The following is a 26,082-nucleotide window of genomic DNA, read 5'->3' on the forward strand; positions in this document are numbered from 1 at the left end:
TATAATAAGAACAGGTAATAAGGAATGCTTCAGCACACTATAGGCTTTAATTAATTTAAACAAGACAAATACACATATTACCTCAGGGTAAGTCATGCTCCCTGCATCCCTCTAGTTTATTTTAAGGAATATTTTCAGTTCTGTGCAATAGGATACCTAGGTCACAAATACGTATGTTGTGAATTTGGCCTCTATTTAGAAATGGAGGCTATAGCTGATGGTCTGGATGCTCTGAAATGTTGATTAGCTTGAGCATCAGATCATGTAAAATTGGGATAATGTCTGAGAAATCACTGTAATATCAGTAAATGCTTTGCAATTACTACTGGTGCTCTTGGCCTCATCATTCACAGAACTGGAAAACCCCACCCTTTTAGCATAAAAGACTTAGTTGGAAAAAGTCTTCTTATTCAAGTCCAATTCCTACTTTTACAGAAAATCAAACCCCAAAATACTGTGCATAAACTTTTCAAACATATTTTTACAAAAAGTTTTATTTTGGCATTTTCATAACTCTTGGAAGACCACTCATAGCACCCAGGCCTCAAATAGGTAGACTCATTCTTCTAGCTAAACACAGCTGAAGCTGACACTAGCTTTTACACCAGCACATTTCCTTTGGGTAAATTGCTCTTTTCCATTGTAAATTGATTCTCATGACAGATTTAGGGAGAGAACTCAACTTCACCCATCAATTTCCATTTTGCTAAATAGACAATCTAATCTTAGTGAACAAAGAAAATATCAGAGTCAGTCGTACAGGAAGCAGATCTCTGCTGTGCTGGTGCCACGTTACAGACAAGGCTTATAGACTAACAGAAAACAGAAGTGCTGAAAACTTCCCACCTGATATCCAGGTTTCTTATATTTTCTGATTCTGAAAAGCATCCCAGAATAAGAATGGCAACCTCAACAGCTTTTTTCCAAGGACTAGTTGTTTGTTCTCTAGAGTAAGTGAATACTTTGTTGTCCCTACGTGGTAGGTGCTATTGCTTTATTTGCTTTACAGAAAGTCAGTTTAATGATTGATTGGTTGGTAGATAGATAGATAGATAGATAGATAGATAGATAGATAGATAGATAGACGGATAAAGTGAATGCAAATAGAATATATCTATCATGGCTAGGCTTCATGAACGAAGATTTAGGAAGGGCACTGCCCACACTTGCTGCAAGGGTGCTCGTGGCTAAAATGGCCAATGCGGGATAGGCAAGTCTACATCTATATTATCTATATCTCTATCTACATCTATCTAAATCTATATATGTGGCTCAAGCAGATTTCTTCAAAGCTCTCTGATTTTCTGCTTCACTACTTGTGACAGCTCAGAATGATCCAGGTAGGAAAAAGCAGTGGATAAAGATGACCCCTTCACTTATGATGCTTATGATATTTATGATTAAACAGCAGTTAGCACCAGTAAATGTCACATCCATACAGTTTTCAGAGACAGTTTGGACAGGAATGATCAAAACTTTAGAAAGTGTTTTGATACTATTGAATGATTTGAGTTTCCTGTACACACTCTTCCAAGGAAGAGTTGCACTCAGATCAAATTATAGACTCAGGTGAGATCATCTGGGAGTGCATTATGGTCTGGGATTTGTGATCAAGTTCTTAAATGTCGTCTGTGTTGGGGCAACTTACTGCACTTAGAGAAGCAAATGGAGATGGTTTAGCTTAGAATGCAATGATAAAGGGTTGTATCAAATTGCACTGCCTAGCATTTTCCAAGGACAAACAGCTCTCTCTTAAATGGGTGCAACTGGAGCACGAGCCTGACCTCTCAGAGGTAAGAGGAGACAAAAGTGGTTGCCAGCAAGTAAGCAGAAAGTCACAGGGGGCCCTAAGTCACAATTAGATCTTTTTACAGACATTGGCTAATTTGTTCTTAAAGATTCTCAGGATTCACTTCCACCATCCCAAACAGTCTATTCTCTTGCTTCACTCTCTTTCTGCAGCCGCATTTCCCCCTAACATCTCATCTGAAGTTTTTTTTCTATTTTTTAAGACCAGTCCTTCTAATTCACAATGAATACAAGGAAACAATATGGCAAACTGAAATATTTAAAAACTAACATTATACTAAAATTACAAAAAGTAACAAAAAAGAGGAACACAGATAAACAGGTAAGCAGGGCTTTGCTAGGAAAAACCTTTTGAAAAACTCTTTAAGTGTTAGAAATGAGATCTTAAAGAAAATTACTGTATACCAAGTGGGACAGAGGAAGCTTATTATGGCCAGTGGCCTACATGCTATGAAATGGGTTAGTATTGCTACAAAAAGCTTTTTGTTGTGTCCCTGTAATTAGCAAAAAAGTGCTATTATTGTAATTAACTGAATCCCCTAGTACCTACTGCAGTGTTCATGACTTTAAGCAGGTTAATGTGAAAATTAATTTGTGCTAATTCACACAAGATCAGTGATGTCCAATCCAATTTGGCAGCAGTGGCATTTTGAGGAATAATATTATTTTCCTGTTGACTTACACAAGGCACTGAAGCTTTAATAATGTCACATAAACCCATCTTAGCTTTAAGGGATGATTGAACTATTGTGATAGTTTTCAATCTTCTTGGGATAACTGTATTGTGAAACTCACTCCTAAGTTAGTAAGTGATGTATTAGCTCTTGACACAGAAATTAATGGGAGAAAAGCTTTGGGCAGCTTCTTTAGCCTGTTCAAGGGGCTGGCTGGTCTCAGAACAGACTGTTCTCCAGGATGAGTTACCTTTACATCTTGAGAGGGTTATGTTTGACTTCTAGAGAAAAGCATGGTGCTGCATACACACAAGAAAGAAGAGAAAATTCTTTCATGCACAAAACCTTAAGTGCAAGAGACTGTAGGATAATTCAGAGGGACTTGCATTCTTCTCTTCTAAGTCATGAGCAAGATGGGAAAACAAAATAACCAGCTACTTGGAGAACTGAGAGAGAACATGATTGAAGTCAAGTCAAATCATTGGGTGTCTCAGTGTTAAGAGACAGGAAGAGAGGGGAGAACTGATTTTTGTGCCTGCTGCTTTTTAGTCTTCCAATAAAATATAACATCTTGCAGTGGACAGACAATTTCTGTTTCCTATTAAATTTAGGTTGCAGAAACACCGTCATCACCTGCCAGCGCAATAGGGCAAATTAAGCTTCACAGCTTGAACTAAGCTGTCTTGTAGCTGTGACTATTGTTGCACTAGCTGGATAGTGACTGGCTACATTAGGAATGGATAATTAAGGCTTTTTTTCTGTCTCTTCTGAAGCTGGTGCTGCAGAAAGGGACCTGGGAGTCCTGGTTGACAAATATGAGTCACCAGTGTGCCCTGGCAGCCAGGAGGGCCAGCCATGTCCTGGGGGACATCAGGCACAGCATCGCCAGCTGGTCAAGGGAGGGGATTGTCCCACTCTGCTCTGCACTGGAGCAGCCTCACCTTGAATATTGTGTGCAGTTTGGGAAACTGCAATAGAGTACAGTTATTAAGCTATTAAAGAGTGTTCAAAGGAGGGCAACAAAGATGGTGAAGGCCCTTGAGGGGAAGCCGTATGAAGAGCAGCTGAGGTCACTTGGTCTGTTCAGCCTGGAGAAGAGGAGACTGAGACAAGACCTCATTGCAGTTACAACTTTCTTGTGAGGGAAAGGGAGGGGCAGGCACTGATCTCTTCTCTGTGGTGACCAGTGACAGGATCCAGGGGAATGGCCTGAAGTTGTGCCAAGGGAGGTTTGGGTTGGATATTAGAAAAAGGGTCCTCACCCAGAGAGTGGCTGGGCACTGGACTAGGCTCCCCAGGAAAGCGGTCAGAGCACCAAGCTACAATGATCCTTGTGGATCCCTTCCAACTTCACATATTCTATGATTCTGTGATTCTTCCTTTTCTTCCTTCAAAGGATTGCAGTCCCATGTGAGTGCTTTTTATGAACCTCTAGAACTACCATTTCTTAAGTTCAAAAATGCCGTCTTTGGTCATCTTCCTGCAGAGATGTGCTATCACAATAACCTGAAGGCAAAGAGCAGAAGCCTCACAACCTATTCCCACTCCTGGATCCCTTCTTCTTCCCTGTCCCCTGCCCTTCTACCCAGTACCTTGTGGTGCGCAGATGACAGAGGAATCATAAAGGCTCATTTCAGCCTGTTGGGGTTAATCTTCTAGGGACCCTAAAGGGAGGAGGCTCACCCACAGCTCAGTTCAAAGCCACCATACTCCACAGAATCTTCCCTCTCCAAGTACAGAGGAGCGTGGTGGACCAACCTTTCTTGCCCTTGCCAATAAAGTCAGGGTTCCAAGACCTTTCTATCCTGTCTGCTCAATATAATAAATCAAAGGCCAGATTTTCCCTCTCTTGACCCTTTCTGTTGCAACCTGAGAATGTAACTTCACAAAACACTGCCTTTAATGGTAAAACTAGCCCATATGTCTTTGCCCCCACCACCCCATCAGTTCCCATCTGTTGATGTGACTAAAGTTAAAGATTAGCTCTGTTTTTAATGAGCATAATGGTGGGGTCAGTGAGCTCTGACAAGGAGGTGGGTACAACTGGATAAAGGAGAGTTCTTCTTCACAGCTTTATCAGCAGCCTGAAGGAAGGAAGACCACAAAATTTCAGGTTTTCCAGCCCCTACATCCCCTTTTTTGCTCCCTGGGTCCATCCATAACCTCACTAGAGGCTAAGTGAGATCCAGGCATCCTCTCTGCACCTCCCACAGCCCCCAATACACAGGGGCTGTTGAGCAACAACTGTATTTCACCACTTGCAAACTACCCAGCATATGTCAATGTGCCCTGTGCTTTGTTCTTTGCCCACCCAGAGTGGTTAATCTCAGCATTTCTTTCCTCCTTTCAGTAGTCTGCCTCACCTCTCCACTATTTCTCTTAAATTACTAGTTTTAAAAGAATTCATAGGTCTGTTTGGTCCTCCTTTTCTCCCCTCTCATTGCTTTTTTGTCCTTTTCTAAAGCCTTCAGTGTCCCAGCCACTTCAGGTCTGTCAGGGTCATCAACTGTTTAAGAACCATGTAAACTTGATTTTCCTTTCTATACATGAATCTGCCTTTTTTCCCCCCCCTGTTTCCCTAACTTCTGCCAGGTACTGAGCTTGTTGGGACCAATTTGTTTCCACTCTTATATCACGTATTCATCTGAAGACTTGCCCATGATGATTTCAGGTGATATTTGCTACCATTATTGTAACTTTCCTTATCACAAGGCCATTTAGTTGAAAGACAATCAAGTGATGGGAGTCTGAGTTGGGCGTGAAAACAGTAAAGTGGATAAAGGGCACTGAAACAACCTTTTTTTTTTTCTATAAAATGTGATGTGAAGCTCTCTGGAAGCCAGGTAAGTCAAATTGGTCTAGATATTTTAATTTTTTAATACTATTAAAATGTAAGTATAAATGTATAAAATTGTAAAGGACAATGGATAAAGCTTTGCTGTTTTATTAAAGGTAAACAGAAAACTGAGAATATCTTACTATTCCAAGCTTAGAAGACACATAAGAGGAGGTCCTAATGACACTACAAACAGAGCTTTAAAATCTTTTATAGTCAACTTTCAACAGGGCATAATAGTTCAGTTCATTACAAAAAAAATGTGTCTTTGAAATTACGAGCCTAGTTTGACTTTCATGTGTTATTAGCTCTCAGTGGAACTGAAGCATTTAAATTGATTGTAATGAGACATTAGCAGACACTATTACTGCAGCAAACCATTCCTGTTTGGAGATGGCTGGCACAGGAGGCCTCTAAAAGCATTCCAACAGGCAGCAAGTATCATGTACTGGCAAAGGGAAACAAAAATTAGCTTTGGAGAAGGTCTGCCATGCAGCTGGCATTGCAGTATAGGGCATGCCAAGTGGCTGCTCTGAAGGGTGCCAGGAGAGGAGGGCAGCACCCTTCAAAGGATGGGAAGGGTTGCCAAGGGAAGTGCTGGTTAAATGCACATATGTTTTTAAATATACAGAAATTAGCTCCTGTCAGACACTAAAACAAAAACAATGAATTCTCTAGTTAAAAGGAAAAAGAAAAAAAGGACAAAATCAAAGTAGACTTCTCAAAGCAATAATAATAATTGTTCTGACATCAGGATGCTGAAGGTGAATCTATTCTGAGATTGTGACTTCTGCCTCAGCTCTTTCATCTTCAAAAGCCTCTCTCACCCCTATGAACCTTTCCTAGTTTCTGCTACAGTTAAAATGTGATTCAATGAAGGACCCATACCAGACACTATTTCTCTTTTCTCCCCTCATCTTTCTCGATTTCTTTGCTATCTAATTATGTGAAAAGTGTGGAATAGTCTCTCACAATTACTCAGTTTTCACAAAGCTTGTAAGATTTTCATAGCTGTGAGACTGCTTCAATGCTTGTGCATGTATATACACATCTTTTTGTTTATTCATTTACAGTGCTTGTGTAACCTAAATTTCTAAGGCAAGTACCTTGAAAAAACAGTATTATGAAATACTCTGAAGAGAAACCATTGCAAATGTGACAGCTGGTAAAAATCACTATGACTTTCATATTCCTCCTTCCCCCAGAGGTTACTATTGTTGCTGGCTGAGGAAACAGCTGTAGTGTGCTCAGGAAGGGCAGAAAAGGCCTGGAGAAGGCAGATTTGCCCTTTGGCAGTTTGATGTCTTGCTGGAAAGCTTGTCAACCTTATTTACATTTTAATTTGCATGCCAGCATCTACAAGGTTTTATATTTGGATTCTGCTTTAAAGTATCTCCTTCACTATAATCACAACGACCTTTACATGTCTTCCCCCATTACCCTCTGGGCTGCAGTCCCTGCTCACTGGGCTATCCAAGGACTAGCAGCAAGAAATGTCAGGCTAAGCATGACATTCATCCAAACAGTTGGCTGCGTGTAGGGTAGAATTTTTTCTTTTTTTTTTTTTTTTTTTTTTAATTATTATTTCCTGTAGGAGATAAAGGAGTGGTGTGGGCAACACATCTTGCTAAAGGAGAGTGGAAAGAGAAAATCCTTTTTCTGCAAGACTGGAGCAAAACTTGCAATGTGCATCACCTGACAGTGGCTACCCCTGGGAGCAAAGAAGGCAGGAGGGATGAAATTGGGCAGTGACTGATTACTATTGACATTATTTTTACTGACAGACTGACAACAGAACTTGGCAGGATTATACCCACTGGCTAGTTAAAAGAAGCACTGCCATAAATATGCCCTGCTCAAAATAAATCACAGCACAGGCACAGAAGTACAGTTTCTGTCCAGCTGCTACAAAAATACATGTTTTTTCCTACACCCAAAATAATGCCAGTTAAAAACATACACAGATTATTCAAGATTTTATGGGCACTCAGTTGCACCTTTCAGTCATTACAGAAAAGACTTTAGTGACTATATTTTGTTCAAATAAAGCTTTAAAAGCTTCTGAAGCATCCTTGGCATACAGAGTGGTGTTTTTGTTGTTACAGACTAGTCCCAACTTTCTGATGAATTCATCACTTTAGAATTTCCAAATACTGAAGCACCCTCTTCTCAGTGTTACAGAGATCACTTCTGTGGATTTGAATAATAAATAATTTCAAACTCCATAACTACCACATTTCTGATTAATTTTGACATACATCTATATATGAAAAAATCTTTGTATGCTGTGACTGTGAACAGACATTATAAGAATGGGGCCAAAGTGGGCTGTACTGCTGAGGGTTAAATTAAGTGCCACACTCGGGGTGAAGGAGGATTTTTTTTCCTAGGTCAGACTGCAGGGACAGTTAGCCTGGGTTTCTGTCATGTTTCTGCTTTCTGGGACTATCTCAGAGTTTTATTAACACATCGCACAGTATTATACAGGACCTGATTACCCTGTCTCTCATGTATCCACTTCAATGTATCATCATGGAATCCTAAAATAAATAAATAATGCCATCCTCTGAGTCAGTGTTTGCTACTCTTTCCAAAGAAATAATTGGGAAGATCAGGGCAACATCTGAACTTTTACAGGTCAGGAGTTAATTTGAATCATTTAGCTACCAGTGGTGCAGCCTTATCAATACAGTGGGCAGAGAAGATTAATACATTACATGTCTGTGTGGACATAGCAATATTTCTCCACTTCAAGGCACAAAAAAGTCCTGAGCAGGATAATTCAGAATTCTGCATCTCCTCAAACCTGGAGATGCAAACTGACTATATTTGCACCTGTCCTTTCTGTTCTATAAAGTAGCATATTGCCATGGCAAGAGTAAAAAGCTATTTAGTTCTTGTTTGTTTTTGATTACTTTGAGTGCTTGACTTACCTATTTATCCCAGGTCAGACATCCTTTATCACAGAGATCTGTCATTGGAAGCTGTGCTGGTGTTGGCATAGGTAATTTCCTTCATGGGATGGGGCTGTGGGGTAATTTTCTTTTGTATGGGGCTATGGTTTGGATTTGTGTTGGAAACAGCACTGATAATACAGGGATGGTTTTGTTATTGGTGAGCAGTGCTCACACAGAGTCAAGGCCTTTCCTGCTCCTCACTCCACCCCACCAGTGAGGGGGTTGGGAGTGCACAAGGAATTCAGATGGGATATAGCTGGGACAGCTGATCCCAGCTGACCTTAGGGATATTCCAGACCATATGGCATCATGCTCAGTATATAGAGCTGGGGGTAAGAAGAAGGAACAGGGGAATCTTCAGCGTGAAGGCGTTTACCTTTCCAGGTCACCATTAATTTGATGGAGCCCTGCTCTCCTGGGCATGGCAGAACACCTGCCTGCTCATGGCACGTGGTGAATAAATTCTTTGCTTGCTTTACTTTTGCTTTACCTATTAAACTATTTTTATGTCAGCCCAAGAGTTTTTCTCTTTTATCCTTAAAATTCTCTCCCCATCCCACCACAGGGCAGTGAGTTACGCCGCATAGTGAGTGAGTGGTTGCATGGGACTGAGTGCAGCTGGGGTTAAACCATGACACGGGAAGAAGGATATATGGATTTGAAATGCCATAATTGCTGGTGGATCACACTATGCCATCAGTCTGTAATTTCAGTGCTGGAAGTTTCTGTCAACCTCTCTTAAGCTTGATCTGCCACAAATGCTTACCCTGAGTAACACGTGCTGACCTAAGAGCACAGTCTGCCCTGGGTACCTAATGGCTGAGACTGACGACCTGGGAAAGAAATGGCTGCATGGAATGCTGTGATGATGTCCCTATTTTAAGCCTTGTCGTTCTTCATCACAATTTCACTATACAGTTTTGAAGTCACCAGCATGGACAATGTCAGAATAAATAAAAAATTCTGGAAGGCCTGTGATATGCTGCCTATAGCTGAAAAGAAACCAAATTTCTGAAAAGATCCAGGATCAAAGGACCTGGGAAATGTCAGATGGATGGTACTTCTATCAAGTTACAAGACTTGATGCAGCAAATATGGAGAACAGGTTCTGCAACAAATCAGAGTCAATTACCAAAGTAATCCCATTTGGCCCTAAAAATATCTAGTCATTTAATACTGCTAAGCTTTGTTTGTAATCACACAACTTAATGAGAACAACTTACACTGAAAGGAAAGAAGGGAAATCTCTGGAGTAGAAAGGCTGCTAAAGAGGATGTTAACAAATGCAAGTAAATTTGAGGTTTCAAATTCTTTTATATAGGCCATACTCTATTCAAAGAGGATTTTTCTTTAATCAGCCAAACCAATGCCAAAGCCAGTGACAAGATTATGAAAGCATACTTTTGTTTTCACACTCTGTGCCATGTAGGCAAGTCTCTCAATTAAGGAAATGTTCCCTTTGTTTGCATGAGATTCTGTTTAATTTCTGGCAGGCAGATTCAGAACTAATTACCATCTATAGAAGGATAAATAACAGTCAAACCTACAATTCTCATTACTCACTAGAATTTCAGAGAGAACTTAAATTCTAAGCAAGCATTTGGCAGGTCTGCACAAAGGATAAAAGGTATTTGACCAAAGTAGTGTTGCCTAATTTGAATCTTGAACAAGAATGATATTTAGCAATCTCTGGGGACCTCACATCTGGGAAAAGCCTGAAAGTACTCTCAGAATACTGAGAAGGATTCACATATCTTTTGAGAAGTCTGGCTCCTCCTTGCCACGTTTGAGGCATATTGGAGGTCACACCTCAAACACTAGGGAATGCTTTATCTACCACGTATTTAACATACAGCCCTACTGTCCCCCATTGACCAAAGCATGCCCTAGTGTTAAATATGTGGTAGATTCCTGATGGAGGTCTGAAAAGAAGATGGTCCTCAGTGGTTCCCAGTGATAGGACAAGAGCACTGGGCACAAACTGAAATACAGAAAATTCCATTTAAACAATAGTAAAAACTTTTTTATTCTAAGGATGATTGGATACAGGAACAGGTTGTCCAGAGAGTTGTAGAGATACTCAAAATCTGACTCTACATGACCTTGAGCAACCTGCCCTTGCTGACCTTGCGAGAGTGCGCGGCATTGAAACAGATTATCCAGCTACCTTCCAGCCTTTACTATTTTGTGATTTTTTGAAACAACAGATCTAATTCTCTGTGGTTATACAAATGTAACAAATAAGCAAAGCTCGTTCTCCTCTTCTGCTTAGAAACACAGAGTTGGTAAACCCCACTGGCAAGATACTGCATGGTTACCAATTTCAGTCCTTTAGAATGCAATTATTAGAATAAATAAAATATTACACTTAGCAGTATTAGTGTCCCCCGGCTCACATTATCCTCCCTGGTGACAATGCTGTTGAACTGGGTATAGCAATATAAATGTTTAATATCTGGCTATATTTAATATCGAACACCCTGATATAGGCAGTGCCCATGATGGCTGCAGGTCTGTCAGCATTTACAAAGTTTTATAACAGACATAAAAACTCATGGAGTATAGAAATGAGTCAACCAGTACTTATAATTGCTGGCATTTAGCACCAGAGATGATGACTAAGAATCTATATTTGAAATACCTGGAGTTGGTGCAGTCTAAGTACAAATCCTAGGGAAGATCAACTGAGCACTAAATTTTTGTGAATTAAATACACTGAACTGTGTGCAACTTGTAGAACTTTAGGCAAGCAGTTAAAAACACATTTGTTCACATGCAGTTTATCATGTAAATTGAGTATTGTTTTTGTTTGGTTTTCCTCTAACACAGAATATTGCCATGTTTGGCATTTATCTTCCTGTCCTTTCATCGGCAAAGGTGGCTGCATTTCACATTTCAGAAATAATGTTTAGGAAATTCCCTGGGGCGTAATTTTCAGTGGCAGATGTCATGTGTCTTATATGCTCAAATACAGTTTAACAGCATGCAAATGGTCTTTCTTTTCTGCATTAACCAACACCACAAGAAATTAACTTAAAAATTTAAGGAGTTAGTATCATAATGTCTGAGGTGTTTCTCTGTCAGAGAAGGAGCTTCACTAAAAAATAGATGTCACAAGATTATACATTAAATTTATTTTTATATAGCAGTTTATGTTATGTATTTATATGGCAGTTTATGTAATTCATCTGAAAGAGGGCTGATCTTCCAAACCACATGCTAACATAATTTACAATTTCATTGCTCTTTATCCAAAAGAATCCTGATGTGTTTCACAAACTGCAGAACAAACACCACATATCAATGGTATCCACTACACGGGTGTCAGTCACAATTACAGAAGTGCTGCAAGGAAATCAAAGAATAGAACAGCAGCTAAATTAAAATGGTGCTTGATCTGCAGGTTGAGCAGATTAATTTAACTACAGCTTTGTCTGAAAGACCTACAGATAGTTTTAGAGTCTCACTCAGCAAGAGGCATATCCACCAGAAGATGAAAGGCTGAGTCAGACATCACAGGTGTTAACCAGAGGTTAAGGCAAACATTACATTTGTACTCAGGCTAGTCTTTGACTTACTTGTTTTTAGTTATATGCAAACGGTCTAAGTAAGATCCCAATTAGGTTCTGTATGTTTCCAGATCAGTGCTTAGACCTTTAGTCTCCATTACTAAATGCAATGGGTGACTTGAAGTCAGGTTATTCTCTTGTGTATTAAATTCAAGTATCTAATTATTTGCTGGGAAAACCAGCAAATTAAATGTTTCTTCACTAAAAAAGTAAATTTTTAGTCTAAATACAATTTTCCAGTACAGATACAATTTTTCAGTATAGATATTGAAAGGTTCATCCTGCCCCTCTTTTCTCCCTCCTTCAAACGACAGTTTTAGCCAACTGACATTTTTCTGAAGTATCTACCTATGACTTTATTTTCTGATTTATTTCCCCCTCCTCCTGCCCTTCACTTCTGTGTTCAACACATATTTATGTTTAGGAATATAAACCAAAAAAATATATTTCTTGTATTTTGAACCTCACATTGACATAAAATATCATGTTTATTTTACCTTCATGCATACTTTAAAAATAACTCCTAACTATACCAAAATTCATCATAGTCTAGGTCTTGGCATGGTAACCTAATACTGGGGAAAGGTATAAGCAGTAGATGAGATAGAAGATAGAAATGCTATTATTGTATAGATTCATAAGACAACATCCCAGCTAGCTGATTAATTTGAAGTAAAACCAGTCTTAGTAATTTTTCTTCCCATATTTCAAATCTCAAAAATACCTGTGATGATAAATACAAATGAATAATTCTTGATCAAACATTTCTTAGGCTTAGTTGACAGGTCTACAGACAGCTGCTAGAACCTAAGCTTGTTTTTCCTCTGTTAACTAGCATACCAAAACCAAATGGAAACAGAAAATTTCATTGTTTCAATCTTGATAAGTTTAGGTGTTTGTCCAGCCACCAAATCAAACTTTATATCAGGTATCTCAAATCATTGAGGGAAAATGTTGGATTTTAAGTCTTATGAATAATGTAGGATAAAACCTGGATTATTGTATGATTGGTAGATAAACCTGAACTAAAATTTACACATGCTCTTCACAGTAATTCCACTAGAAAAATGCATAACGATATTAGTTCTTCCTGCTTTCTGTCCTTTAGTACTTGTACTTTTCCCTGTTTCATATCCCTACCATTAAATATCTATGCACTGAAATTAATTTAATGAAAACAAAGAAGAATTTATTCTCATCTCTAGAAGAAGGGAGAAAGCTGTCTGACTGTTGTCACTTCAGTGGCCAGGTGGAAGTAGAAGGACTTGAAAGAGTGAAAACAAAGGAAGATATTTGAGTACAAAATATTTGCACCACACAAACTTGCAAAGGCCAATACGCAATTGCTGCCAGAAAAATATCCAAGTTCTTCTGCAAAGCGGTTTCAGGAATCTTATAAAACTAGATCAGTCTACTATTATAATTCAAAAAGGATAAAATTTGATGTGCAACAGAACAAACCAAATATGAACAGGAAACAAAGTGCATTCAGGATTACAGAATGTAGTAGTTTTGGCTTTAGTCAGCATAGGTCCCCATTTAGGCCTCAGTTTTTAGCAGGCCTCAAAGGTTGTGACACAGATTAGAGGGGACAGGCATCATCTGACTTAAGCAGCCATAGAGGTATTTCATATCATCTGACATCATCAGGAAGTGTCGGGGAGTATAACAAGCAAGGTGGGAGGAGTCTCGGCTCTCTTTGGTCCCTGCTTCTGACCAGGACGGTTCCCGCTCCCTGACTGCTGATATCAGGCCCTCCTGCCGGTCGGCACGTCTGCTTAGCCGGGGACGTGAGCATATTCCTGTTAATTCCTCTTTCCCTCTTGCTGGGAGGTTTCCTTTGGGGAGGGGGTTTGGTTGGTTCGGAGTTTCACCTGTTAGCTGGGGCGACCTCGGTGAGCCTGTTGTTGTTTCCTGTCACCATGTGCTATTTCATATTCTGTGTTAAGCTCTCCTCTTCTCTGTATAAATATAAAAACCTCACTGTGTTTAAAGCCTTGTTTCTGCTGTTTTCCCTCACTCTCCTGCTCTGGGAGTGGACTTTTTGACTGGGTACCAGGCAGTTGGCATTTTGCCAGCCCAAACTATAACACAGAATAATTTCTTTAATTCAAATAAGAACATCTTAGAATAACTACAGAAAATTTTAGGGTTTTTGACTAGCAAATTGCAAAGTATTGTGAAATGAAAGTAATTCTACACCCAGAAAACCTGTTTTGAATGTAGAAGTGCTGTTTTCCCCTCCTCTGAAACTTGGTTCTGTGTTGGATGGGTGCATTTCACTCACATATTTAACACTTGTGGTTGTACCTCAAAGAGAAGAAATACAGACAACTGCTGGGAACAGCTGAGTTTCACATAATGCCAACTTCTAATAATTTCACTTTGCATTTCTGAACTGTAGCCCAACCCAATGCCAGAAGCAGTCAGTGTGCACTCTCAGTTCTCTATGGAATGTCTACCAGAAACACTCACATGAGAAGGGCAAGGATAGTCCATGGAACATTGAACAGACAATGATTTTGCCTGTTCCCAATTTTCCATCTGGGATAATAGATTCCTTTCACAAGGAATATATTGGGGGGGGGGGGGGGACACACACACACAAAGATCTACTACTATAAACAAATTGAGATTAAAGCTACTGGAAATAAATATGGAGATAATAAAATACCATTTACACTAAAAGGGCCTTTATGCTGTATTTATTGATGTTTATACCTTCTTAAAACCTACAAGTAGGTTTTTTGAAAGAAAGTAGAGATTTTCTTCAGTCAGTAACTGTTCCATTACTTAACTTAGATACCACTAGGTAGAAGCACTTGCTCCTTAGTATTACTAGCTGCTCTGAATATTTTTCCTAATTGTTGTACACAGTAATGAATGCAGCAAAAATATTTCTGAGAGCACACTTTTCTTAAAATCTAGAAATAAATAGCCATAAAAGAAAAAAACAAACCCAAACCAAACAAACCCACAACAAAGTGAACAGATTAGCCTGCCTGGCTCGCTCACTCGTTCAGTTTCAGCATGTGGCTGCACACAGCACAATTCAATCAGTTCTTTATTATTTTATAATGTTAAAGGTTATTACCACAACAACACAAAAAAAGGGGTTCTTAAATTAACATTTGCTTAGCTCAAATGCCACTGCATTAGTCTCTTTCCATAAAATCTAGCACTAACCGGATTGTAAGTCATGCTTACAGAGTGGTGGGTTTCTGTTGTCTCCCAAGCAAGAAACATCTCAGGAGAACAGTAATGAATTAGAATGGACACACCATGTCTCTCTGTGTCATTTTTCAGCTTCTTCAGACACAGCACACTGACCAGTGTGATGTAAAGATGACATTAACTCTCAGGATTTAAAAAAGTGTTGTCAATCTAGATTATTCCTCTGCCTAGCTAAAACAATAGGAGATTTCTGCTAACACTGAGAAAGTATTCTGAGAATGAGGTCTCCATCTGCAGTTTTATCAGGCTGACTTCTGAGTGAGCACATTGGTAATTCCCAAGTGGAAATATGTTTATGCCATAAGCATTTCCCTGTAGTACAAAATAAAATTTGTTTATTAATATTAAGCTTTAGGCCACCAACTAATGACTTGAACTTTGCACAGAACAGAAGATAGTATGCCACTGTTGTCCAGACAACAAATGAATCTGCTGTAGAGGAGCATTACTCTGGTTAGCTTACTGCAAGTGGAATGACAAATGTTCTCCATCTTCAATTATCCCAGGCAGGACACAAAACTGAGGACCAGAGAAGGAGCAAGCAGCAGATATTTTTGAGTACTTTCAGCCTGAAATCTGATGGGATTGCAGCTACTTTCATGTAGGGCTATATAAGAGGGTCTCCACAGATTATTTTTGTCCTTCTACACATGGGTATGATATGAAAAAGATGAAAAGTGTTTACATAGAGCAATGCACAGGAACTTCCAGTGCAGCCTTCTTGGGACAGGTACCCAAGTCCTGCCTGCAGGACTCAGTAGGGCATTTACTAGACATGATCCTGGACATGAATTTAATCCTGCACCTCTGTTTATGAGCAGCTGCTCCATAGGTAGTAACTATTCTGTGGTGGATATACAGCTATAGAAACCAGCACCCTTCTGAGCATTCACGTCCCCTGAAAACATGGAGGAACTCCACCAAAAGCTGCCATTAGCTGCTGATCTCTTGCAAGGACTCTTGATAATTACTTATCATGTTGTTGATCATCTAGACTACATTAAATGCCATGTAGAAAGCAGATAATCAGTATCACTTTAGTTCACTGACATCTGGCTCCTACTGATTTCTAATGCTGAATTCTCCAGGACCAGCTCTACTACCCTGGAGCCCACCCTTTTCACCTGTAAGGTTTCAAGAACTGACAGATCTGTTTGTCATTGTAACCATCTGGAAGCAAGGAAGGTGCTTGTATTTCACTTTTTTCTCCTCCAGCAAAGACTACTTATTTAATAGGTGGTGGTTTTTTGTTTGCTTGTTTTTTCCTTCCCCCCCTCCCCCTGCTTTTTTACACATTAGCATAAGGCATCCAGACGCCAAGACACTGGGAGCCACTGAACAAACCAAGAAATTGAATACACAAACAAACCATACTTAGCATTTAGGAGACGTATTTTTCTTGCAACTGAATCTTTCACTGGTTTAGTAACTTGAATACTCTCTCCTGCTTGTACGATCATATAAGACCTAACCAAAAATCTCTTCTTCAGGATTAGACCTTTGCATGTCTTTCACTCACAGCACAAAGAACAGATCAACAAGATCAAAGGCATGCTGTGTTTATGAATAGGCGTTCTCTCTGCTCCAGTTGCCAAATCTGTTTCTGTAATGCACTGAGTGTTTGATAATCCTTTAAAATGGAGTTTCTTTGCCTGTCTATCTGGACATACAAAACCTCTTAATGCTTTCCATTGATACATTTGCATCTTTTACCATATTCTGTCTCTTCCCTGCCACAAAGTTATATTGGCTACTCGCAACATTGAGGATACTACATGTCTAACCTATCATTTCACCCATTTTTCCACTGAAGGTGCTCTCCCAGAAAGCACATTACTTTGATTTCCAGTGTCCATATGGCTTTGTTTCACAACCATTTTGATTACTAAATTCCAACCCAAGAATGCTGCAAAATAGCACACAATGTCACTTTATCAACCTCTTTTGAAAGAGAGTTAATATATCATTAACAGTTTTCAGTTCTGTGCACTAGGGATTTCTGTATTTGAGACTCAGTATTATAAGTGTAGTGCTCTATTTAAAACCGTAGTTTGTGTGTTGTGCACTTGAAAGAGGAAGATGAAGTGTTACAGGCAACAAGCGTATGATTTTACACACTCCTGCTCAATCTCCAATCGCTTCTGACACAAAGAGCACCGTCGCACAACTACACAGTCACACATTAGCTATATTTACTGCAAAACAAAAAATGACCCTCCAAAGACTAATGCTGCCTTATGCAATAACATATTTCACAAAAAAGTGTTGACCACCAGCTGCCATGGGACTTCACAGCAAACCTGAAGGTCAGCACACCTGAGGTGTTTCAGACCAAATTAAAAAGGAAAAAAAGAAAAAAAATTTGAAAAATCAATTCCTGAGCCAAGATTTTTATCTAAGATGTTCTTCCCCTGGCAGCTATATTTTATACAACAGATAATTTGAACATAGGTGCCTTGGTTGGTTCCATCTGTAACCAAAAGGCAAAAGCAGAGGAAGATTACTCTTGAAGAGCAGATTCCTGCTACTCAAGAGTGCTATGCATCAATCCTAAAATATTACCTTAATTCAGAAATGAACAGGAAGCCAACACAGTGTTTGGAGTTGTGACGCAGAGTGTTTCCAGTAGGATGTAGCACTAACAACATAGATGGCTGTTACCTGGCCCAGCTCTGGTAACTGAGGGTATTTAAGACATGGCACTCCATGGAGAACACTCCCTCACTTACCACCAGGTGGGAGGAATGGATCACAGTACCAAACCAATATCCAGGTAAGACAACTGTGTTCTCCAGGTCAGAGACAATTTAAAATACAGTTCTTAGTCATTGCTGGTTTTCCTTCAGCATCCCTCCTGGACTATGACCATAAAGCAGCAGTAGGCATGTACCCAGGATAAAATGTGACTTTCGCTACATCCTCTGGCTATTTCCCTTGGTATTATCTGGATTGAACTTTGAGAAGCTGGTCTCATCTGTGCCTAAGCCCCCATACCACTGCCTGGAGATTGAACTAGTTGTCAGCTTAATTTATTGTGCAACAATAAATAGCGAGTCTGGTGCCTACAAAAGCCCATATGCCCATAACTTTCTCCTTTTAGGGTTGCTTTTCCTGTCCTAATTTATACTTCCTCGGTTGCAGTACATACATTTACATGGTTAATGTTCAGTTTGCTGAGATTACACCATTGTGATGCATGCAATATAAATGCCTAGACAGATGGATGCAGTATCACAGATTTCTGAAAGGAGGAGAACTTGCAAAGCCAGAAGCTCACACTTCAAGAAATCCATTTGCTAGCACAGGGGTCACTCAAAATAGATCTGAATGCTTAAAAAGCAGTGAAATACTCTTAAATAAAGTACTGCTGACAAAGGTATATACTCTTTCCTAGAAATAGGCTCCAGTCTGTTAGGCTGCCAGGAAATGATCATCGCAAAAAAAATTCCGATTTTTTTCATATTTAGGATTTATAAAGACTAAGTGGAAATCTGCTCTGCAAAAGAAATCTGTGGCAAAAGCCACTTTGCCAATAGCTTTACTCTTTAAATAAAAAATGTTGCTAAAATAAGCTACCTTATTAATTAAATCAGCATCAGTCCTGCAGCTTTGACGCTTGACATGTAACTCACAGAACAGATTATTTCCAAGTGAGAAGTCACAATGCAAGTTTAAATCACTATGGAGTAAACAGTTTGGACTGATACCAGGTAAGAGGTCTCTGGAAGAGAGTGTCTCTCTCCAGCTATTAATAACACAGAGATAAGACAACAGGTGCTGTTCTGCCAAGCCCTCTTGATATTTTGATAAAACAAACTTGCCTCTCCAACCACAGTGAACAAAAAAGCAATCGGTACAATGAGACAAAAGAAATTGTTATAATACTGCTACTGATAAAAGGAAAAGTAAGATTGTTACTCGTGACCACTTTCCTCTCCTGAGGGGAGAGATATTGTACAGCAATGTTAGTATTTCAGTTTCATAAACTCTGCTGTTCAATTCCTTTCTGATTAAAACAACAACAAAAATTGAAGGCTTACTGATCTTTAAAGGTTACTGCTAATATAATATCAACACATTAAGAGAGCTAGCTTGAAAAGATACAGAGATCAAAACGAAGCAAGTGACAATTAGAGCAAAGAATCTAAAGCTGGTGAAATTCAAAAAGTCATGCAGTCATTATAGGTAATATACCTTTCCCTGTCTAGCTGCGCTACATCATCTTCTCACAGTTTGTTTCTAAGTCTCCCTTTGCCTTTCATATTTCAGCACTGTTGTTATGCAAGATGGGGAATCATTCATTTTAATGTGATACTAAGCATATAACCACAAAAACAGAGAGCAGCTACCATTTTACCTATTATCTAATTAAAAAGCTCTACAATCCAAATTCTTTGCAGCCCCTCACTGCACACAAAAGATTTAATGCTGCATATGAAAAGCCACATGTACAAAAAAGCAGGGAATTTGTAAATGCTTCTGATGTTTGCTTTTTCTTTTCCCTCCTCTTGTTACAAAAGCCACAGCTACCACTCTTTAACCGCTAATAAAAGCAATTTAATGACAGGTAGATTGGCTGGTTTGTAGCTTCTTTGAACCCTCCACACACTCACTAAAGGAAAGTAACTTTAGCTAGGAAAGAGATCCTCACAGCACGATGGTGAATAATTCATCATTGCATTTTTCTTTTCATCTCATTTTGTGCCAGTAACGTACACAAATGAAAATATTGCAAAATCTAAAAACAACCACAGACAAGGACTTCCAGCAGCAAAATACACACAAAACTAGCAGGCAGGTTTCCCCAGCTTATATAATAACAGCTTTAGCTCGACAGAACCCCCATCACTCACCGAGTACTGAATTCACTTGAACAAAAGCAGAGCCCAGTCACCAAATGCAGCTTCGCAGGACGCTCAGTGCAAGATGCTCCTGTCTGCTGTTCGGTTCACACTTGCCTTTATAACTAAGCCAACCAACAACATTCAGTTGCTGAACCTGATGAATTATAAAACGGTAGCTCCCAGACTCTCATATTTTACATCACAGGGGGTGGTCATCCAGCATACACACTGCCTGTGTACATATATTCTGCTATAACTCATCCTGATAAACACATCAGTACTGGCAGCAATGACAGTAATTGGTGCTCAGGATGTACAAGCACAAACCAATAGAGCACACTCCCACCTTCTGCTCTGTGCAACATCTCTACCTGTCAATCACTGCACCTTGTTAAGGTGGAATGATCAACTGCACTTGGGGGAGAGGCAAAACTCGGAGAAGAAACCATGTACCAATACAAATTCTTCACTTAAATATTTTTAATACAGTAGTAAATGTAGCTTCAATATCCTCTAGATAACAGCTTTCGTGCTTCTTCTTTTAAGTGTTCATAAAATCTTCCCTTCTTAAAGAAACAGTTCTTGTTTAGTGACTAACACAGGGTTCGTAACTTCCACTACCATGAATGGAAATTATTCACGCAAATTCCAGGGATATTACATGGACAGCCTAAAAGCACTACTCCAGGCAGAATGACTGTTAAAACAATATACCTGTTAGGTGCAAATCTGTGTACAATTTAAAATCCTCTTAAAATGCTGACAGGCTTTAAAAACATCCTCTAAATTAGAAATATATATTTGTGATGCTCTTCACTTCTCTAATGCTTTCTTTTTCCCATATGCTTGCATTGTTTTTGCAGTTGATGTATAGAAACAAAATAACAGAACTGAACACCTAAAGCTTACATCCATGAACACAGTTAAACTAAACATTTTCAAGTGACATTAATTACAGCAATACTAATCACAATTGTTGCACGTGCCATAAATTAGCACTCACAATTAACCCCTAGCAAGCAAAGTTGGTTATGGTAATGGTAAAACACAACAAGGGATCAGCCACTGGAAAGGGGTTTGTATGGCAATTCTTTTACAATGGAGCAGAAGTTCCTCCTTCAGAGTTGAGCTCCAGGAATTTGTGTTTTACACAAATTCAAGGATATTTGTGTGAGTGCAGAGTGGGAATGAACACTTTATTCCAGAGGATTTTCTATTTCTACATCACTGGTGATGATTCTCAGAGGGCTCCATTTGCAACTGGGACACTATCCAGCTCTGGTTTCCTATGTCTTTAAAACTCCACCAGTTTTTGGTACCATAAAGAAAGACTGTGCTTGGAAAGGTGAGCACAGTTGTGTGAGTGGTTGTGCATTGCCTGGATGCTTTTCCACGAACAACTGGGCTGAAGAATGCAAATGAAGCCTGTGCCGGCAGCCCCAGGCAGAAACCCAACCCTTCTCACCATCTGGACCGACTGATGTGCGTCACAATGTGGGAACAGGGTGTTGCATTTCATGCATAGCAAAAGCTAGTCCTATATATATCCCTTTTCTCCAGTTCTCAGCTGCTGGTTCCACCCCATTCCTCATTTATATCTTTATGTTCAGCACCTTTACTATCTGAGAAAAAAATCACTAAAGGCCAGCAGTGTTTCTGCATGTTCTTCTGGCTCTTGCTATAGCAGCTTGTATGAAGGAAAAGCTCTTTAAAGGTAGGTGCCAGAATGTAGGGGAGACATATCAGGACTCAGTCAGAGTTAACAGGTTTGATGTCTCCATCTTTCTCAAAAGAAAGGGCAGCTGAGATACAATAATTGGATTCTCCAGTGATGCTGACGGAGAATAATCCAGTATAGGCAGAAAATATTTCAAATGATAGACCTTGGCTCATTAAGAAGCAGCAAAGGGATCTGTGCCACTGGATTTGGCTTTTGGAGACAAATTCTATTTTCAGGGGTTTACATATTTCACGTGCATGTCATGGAGGTTCCCTAAAATGGCCCAATTACAACAGTTTGTTGTCTTGTGCACTAATTAGGGTTTTCTGACCTATTTTTTATAAGAGACAGTTTCAAACCATATGTGCCAAAATGCCCTATTTTCTTTTTTGTTTTGCCTTAACCATTCAGATTTGAAGAGGCTTCCCAAGGATCAGTGTAAACACAACACTGCCTTATAATAATTTGGTGCAATATGATTAAAACACAAGCAATGCTTGGTTGAATCTCCTGGACCACCATAATATTCTTGCTAAAATTCAGTTCATATCTACTGAAGAAAATATTTGTAAAAATGACCAACATCCCAATAATGTAAGGCACAGCAATATTTCATAGCTGTGTGTAGGTGGCATGCATAAACCACAGTCTGCTGTATTACATAAGAGCCACAATTCCAAGAAAAAATTCTACCCCATTTCACACTCACTTGCAATTTTTAATTAGTTTTCCTGGCTTCCATGTTACCTTTCCATAGGTAATACAGCTGATAATGCCCTAATATTCAGCAATACGATGCTCTGTAAAAGTGCTGCCTTTGTTGTGATTTGATACGCTCAGCACACAACCCATGTCCTCGGGTTCTGTTCACATATTCTGGTGCAGAACGTGAGATTTTTCACATTCAAACTTACTCACTTCACTGACAGGTGTGTGAAAATCCCATATGGCTGCCAGATTTCTGTATACCTACATAGATAGAGACAGTATGTATTTTTAAGGCATTTGTAACAAACACATTTGGTATTGACTTTGATGTTCTTTGCTTCTAGCTGCAAACCAGAAATGATCAAAAAACGGAGAAAAAAAAAAAGACAAAAGTGTTCCCATTTGCTACCAAAACATGAGTTCTTTCTTCCATAATCATATGGATTATATTGACTACACATCTTAGACATCTTATTTGCTATCTAAAGTGAGTACACAGAGCACTGGGGGAAAAAATCAGGGCACTCAGCTGGAATAACAAGAGCAGAAGAAGTAAAGATAACTTCAAATTAATAATAACCACAGGCAGATTTGATACTATCAAGATCTCCAGGATGTCCACAGCATGGACCTAGAATTGCAGGAAAAAACACATGTACACCAACAGAGACAATTTCTTGGCTATGTCAGATGGTATGGCTGATCAGTACTCTGGTAGTAATCCTTGCCATGTGACCTAGGAAGCCATCTTGCAAACTGAAGAGGTATTTATTCAGTGTCCTGCATTTAGCAATTGGGCTTTTCAATTCCTTTACTGATTTTTTGTCAGACTTACACTGGATACACTCTTACCCTGGATTTACATTCTTTGATTTGATAGCCTTATGATGGCACTGTCAGAGATTATCTTTAAACCAAAGATCCCAGCAGGATTTAAAAAAGGACTGGGCATTTATCAGACAATATCATCAAGAAGAACAGTAATAACAAGAAACCTAAGCTTTCCAATGATCAGGGACTGTAAAAATACTTTGTTTCTTATAGATGTTTCTCCTTTCATCTCAGGCTCATTCCATTGCTCTGCCTCAGTCTGCATCACTTTACAGCAGCCCAGCTTCTCCTGGGCCCCTTGCAAGACAAAGAATCTCAAGGGTTGAAAGTCACTGCCCATCTTCCTCCCAGCAGTCACTGATCCAGCTAAGAACTACCATGAAATCTGTGTGAGTTTAGCTAATTCTGAGACCTACCTTTTTAAAAAATCAAAAACAGCTCAGCATACTTGTATAGGTCTTTTATTACATTCTTCTATTACATTTGATAAAGCCAATCCCTAGCTACAGGGAATTTCCAGTCTATACACTCTGAAGGGTAGTAGGGTGACAGTCATGATTCTTCTTGAGTGCAGAAACCTATCAAACTTTTAATTCCAGCTGAGACCACAGAGGATGTACAAGTTTCACAAAATACTTGGCTATGTATGGTCTGAATCCAATAAGAATTTTCCCTTTTATAAGTATATGGTAAAATAGTACCTGTTGAGTCAGACAGATTTCATTGCTTTAAACTACAAACATCCTGCATTACAAAATAAACAGCTGTGACAATGTAGATGAATTTAATTGCCACAACAGGGCAAGGGAGAAATTAATTTTCTTTGAATGTAGCACACTCGAAATTTCATTTAAAACCAGTTTTAAACAGAGTTTCAGTTTCTAAGATTAATCTTTATAAGTATAAATGAAAGAAAAAGTGAATATTTAGATTAATTAATAAATTGACTGGCACAGAGCCTTGAAGATGTAAAGGACTGTACAAGTGATATTACTATAATAATATTTTTTCTGAAATACAATACTTTCCTTCCTCAAGTGACATCTTTTTTGCCACAAGTGCAGAGTGAAAGCTCAAGTCCTCTTTCTCAATGAGGACTTTGAAAAAACACAGAAAAAAAGGGAGAATTTAAAAGGATATTCAGCTAGGTCTGAATGAACAGGCACCCAAGAGTGCAATTCCAGTTGATCAAGGGCAATGACAAGCACTTGCTTTGCTAGTTAGGAAGGCTGAACTCTCTTAATGGTGGCTTCATAGTCTTGAGAATATGAATGATCCTATCAGTAATAAAGAAGAGCTGCTAAAAGGACGGAAAGCCAGATGGCACTTTCCCTAGAGCCCCTGGAGAGGTTGCCTGGATTTGATTTGATATGAAAAGCCTTTTATAGCACCCTATGAACCTGGAATACTACAACAACCCATTTATAAGTCAGCGGATATCTTAGGAACAGTCTAATATTTCATAAAAATGCTGATTTTCTGTACGGTTTGTGTTCAGCTGGTTAAAAGAACTGAGAAATTTGGAGGATATAGTTCAGAGTCCAGAACTGGTTTGGGTTGCTTTGTTTTGTTTTGTGCTCTGGACTTTAATTTCCCATTTAACGTTGTGTGTCTTTCTGCTGTTCTATTTTAAATGAGTTAAATTTGTCTCAAGCTCAATATTCAAATTCCAAACGAATCATAAAGGACTTAATAGCTCCAAGACCTGGAAAAGTAACTAAAGATGCACTTTCTATTAGGTAAAAGTTTAAATGCAGTAGCAAACCAAACAAGCACCTTTTAGACATCTTTTACACAAACAGAAGGTTCCACATCAACTCCTTGTAAGCCTGGCACAGGGAGCAAATGAGTCAACAGCTTTGTATGGCAAAGAATGGTGAAGCCATGAAGATCCTCCTTTGATTCACAGTTTAACTTTGCCTGCACTCTGTGGTGGGAGGAGTAGGTGGCTGATTTGGGGAAGAAGTATAGCACAGGAATGATACACTTGACTCCTCTGAGGATGGTGAAGAAAATCTGTCAGCTTGGCATAGTCCTTCATGTTACCTACAGGAATTTACTGACACGTGGAGAAAGTAACAGCTCTACAGACATTAAAGTAAAAATGCTAGAATATTACAGTTGGAAAAGACCTCTAAGACCATTGAGACCAACCATTAACCCAGCACGCCAAATCCACTACAAAATAATTTCTCTAAGCACCACAACTTCATGTTCTTTGAACCACTCCAGGGATGCTGATTCCACCACTGTCCTGGGCAGCCTGTTCCAGTGCCTGACCACCTTTTCAGGGAACACATTTTTTCTCATGTCTAATCTAAACTTCCCTTGATGCAACTTGTGGCCATTTCCTCTTGTCCTATCACCTGTTACCTGGGTGAAGAGACTGACCCCACCTGTCTACACCTCCTTTCAGGTAGCTATAGAGAACACTAAGAGGCATGGTATGCACAGTGAGGAAAGCAGAGCTGCGTTACTGAAGAATCCCATGGCAGCACTACCTATGGAAAAGGGCACAAGACAAACACACAAAACAGTCTTCATAACAAAACTGAAATTCAGGCCTGCATTTGTCCTAGGTTGCAAAAAAAAAGAGGCATCACCTGAGGATGCCTTCTGCACTGATTGTGACAGAGCTAGCACAGGAATCAGTACATGCACACACACACACACACACATTCACATTTAGTCTTCCCTCCTACAGTTTTCTTTCAGGAAAGAAAATTTGAAGCCTGGATGACTAACTACAATGCAGATGGCAGAGCAATGTAGAGATACCCATGCAAGCTCTAAATGAACTAGCTTAGATGACAACACAAGTGAATTTAACCTACTCATATTGAACTCCATGGTTATGCTGCTCCTGGAGCCTGAACATGCAAAGCAGTTTAGGATCCAGA

General features: G+C 39.3%; 1 protein-coding gene across 23 annotated transcripts in view; it reads right to left on the reverse strand.

The window, feature by feature from the left end:
- The window catches only part of DLG2 (discs large MAGUK scaffold protein 2), a 1,023,852-nt gene that overhangs the window by 106,758 nt on the left and 891,012 nt on the right, over positions 1-26,082 (reverse strand). The window contains exon 1 of one of the 23 annotated variants that reach the window (XM_071556550.1): positions 19,933-20,076. The exons of the other annotated variants lie outside the window; for them this stretch is intronic. The gene's annotated coding sequence lies outside the window, so the exon portion shown is untranslated. Of the gene's footprint in view, positions 1-19,932; positions 20,077-26,082 lie in introns of those variants that run through there. 23 annotated transcript variants of the gene reach the window in all.

The sequence above is a fragment of the Pithys albifrons genome, chromosome 1 (assembly GCF_047495875.1).
Source record: "Pithys albifrons albifrons isolate INPA30051 chromosome 1, PitAlb_v1, whole genome shotgun sequence".
In the NCBI taxonomy this organism is placed as follows: domain Eukaryota; kingdom Metazoa; phylum Chordata; class Aves; order Passeriformes; family Thamnophilidae; genus Pithys; species Pithys albifrons.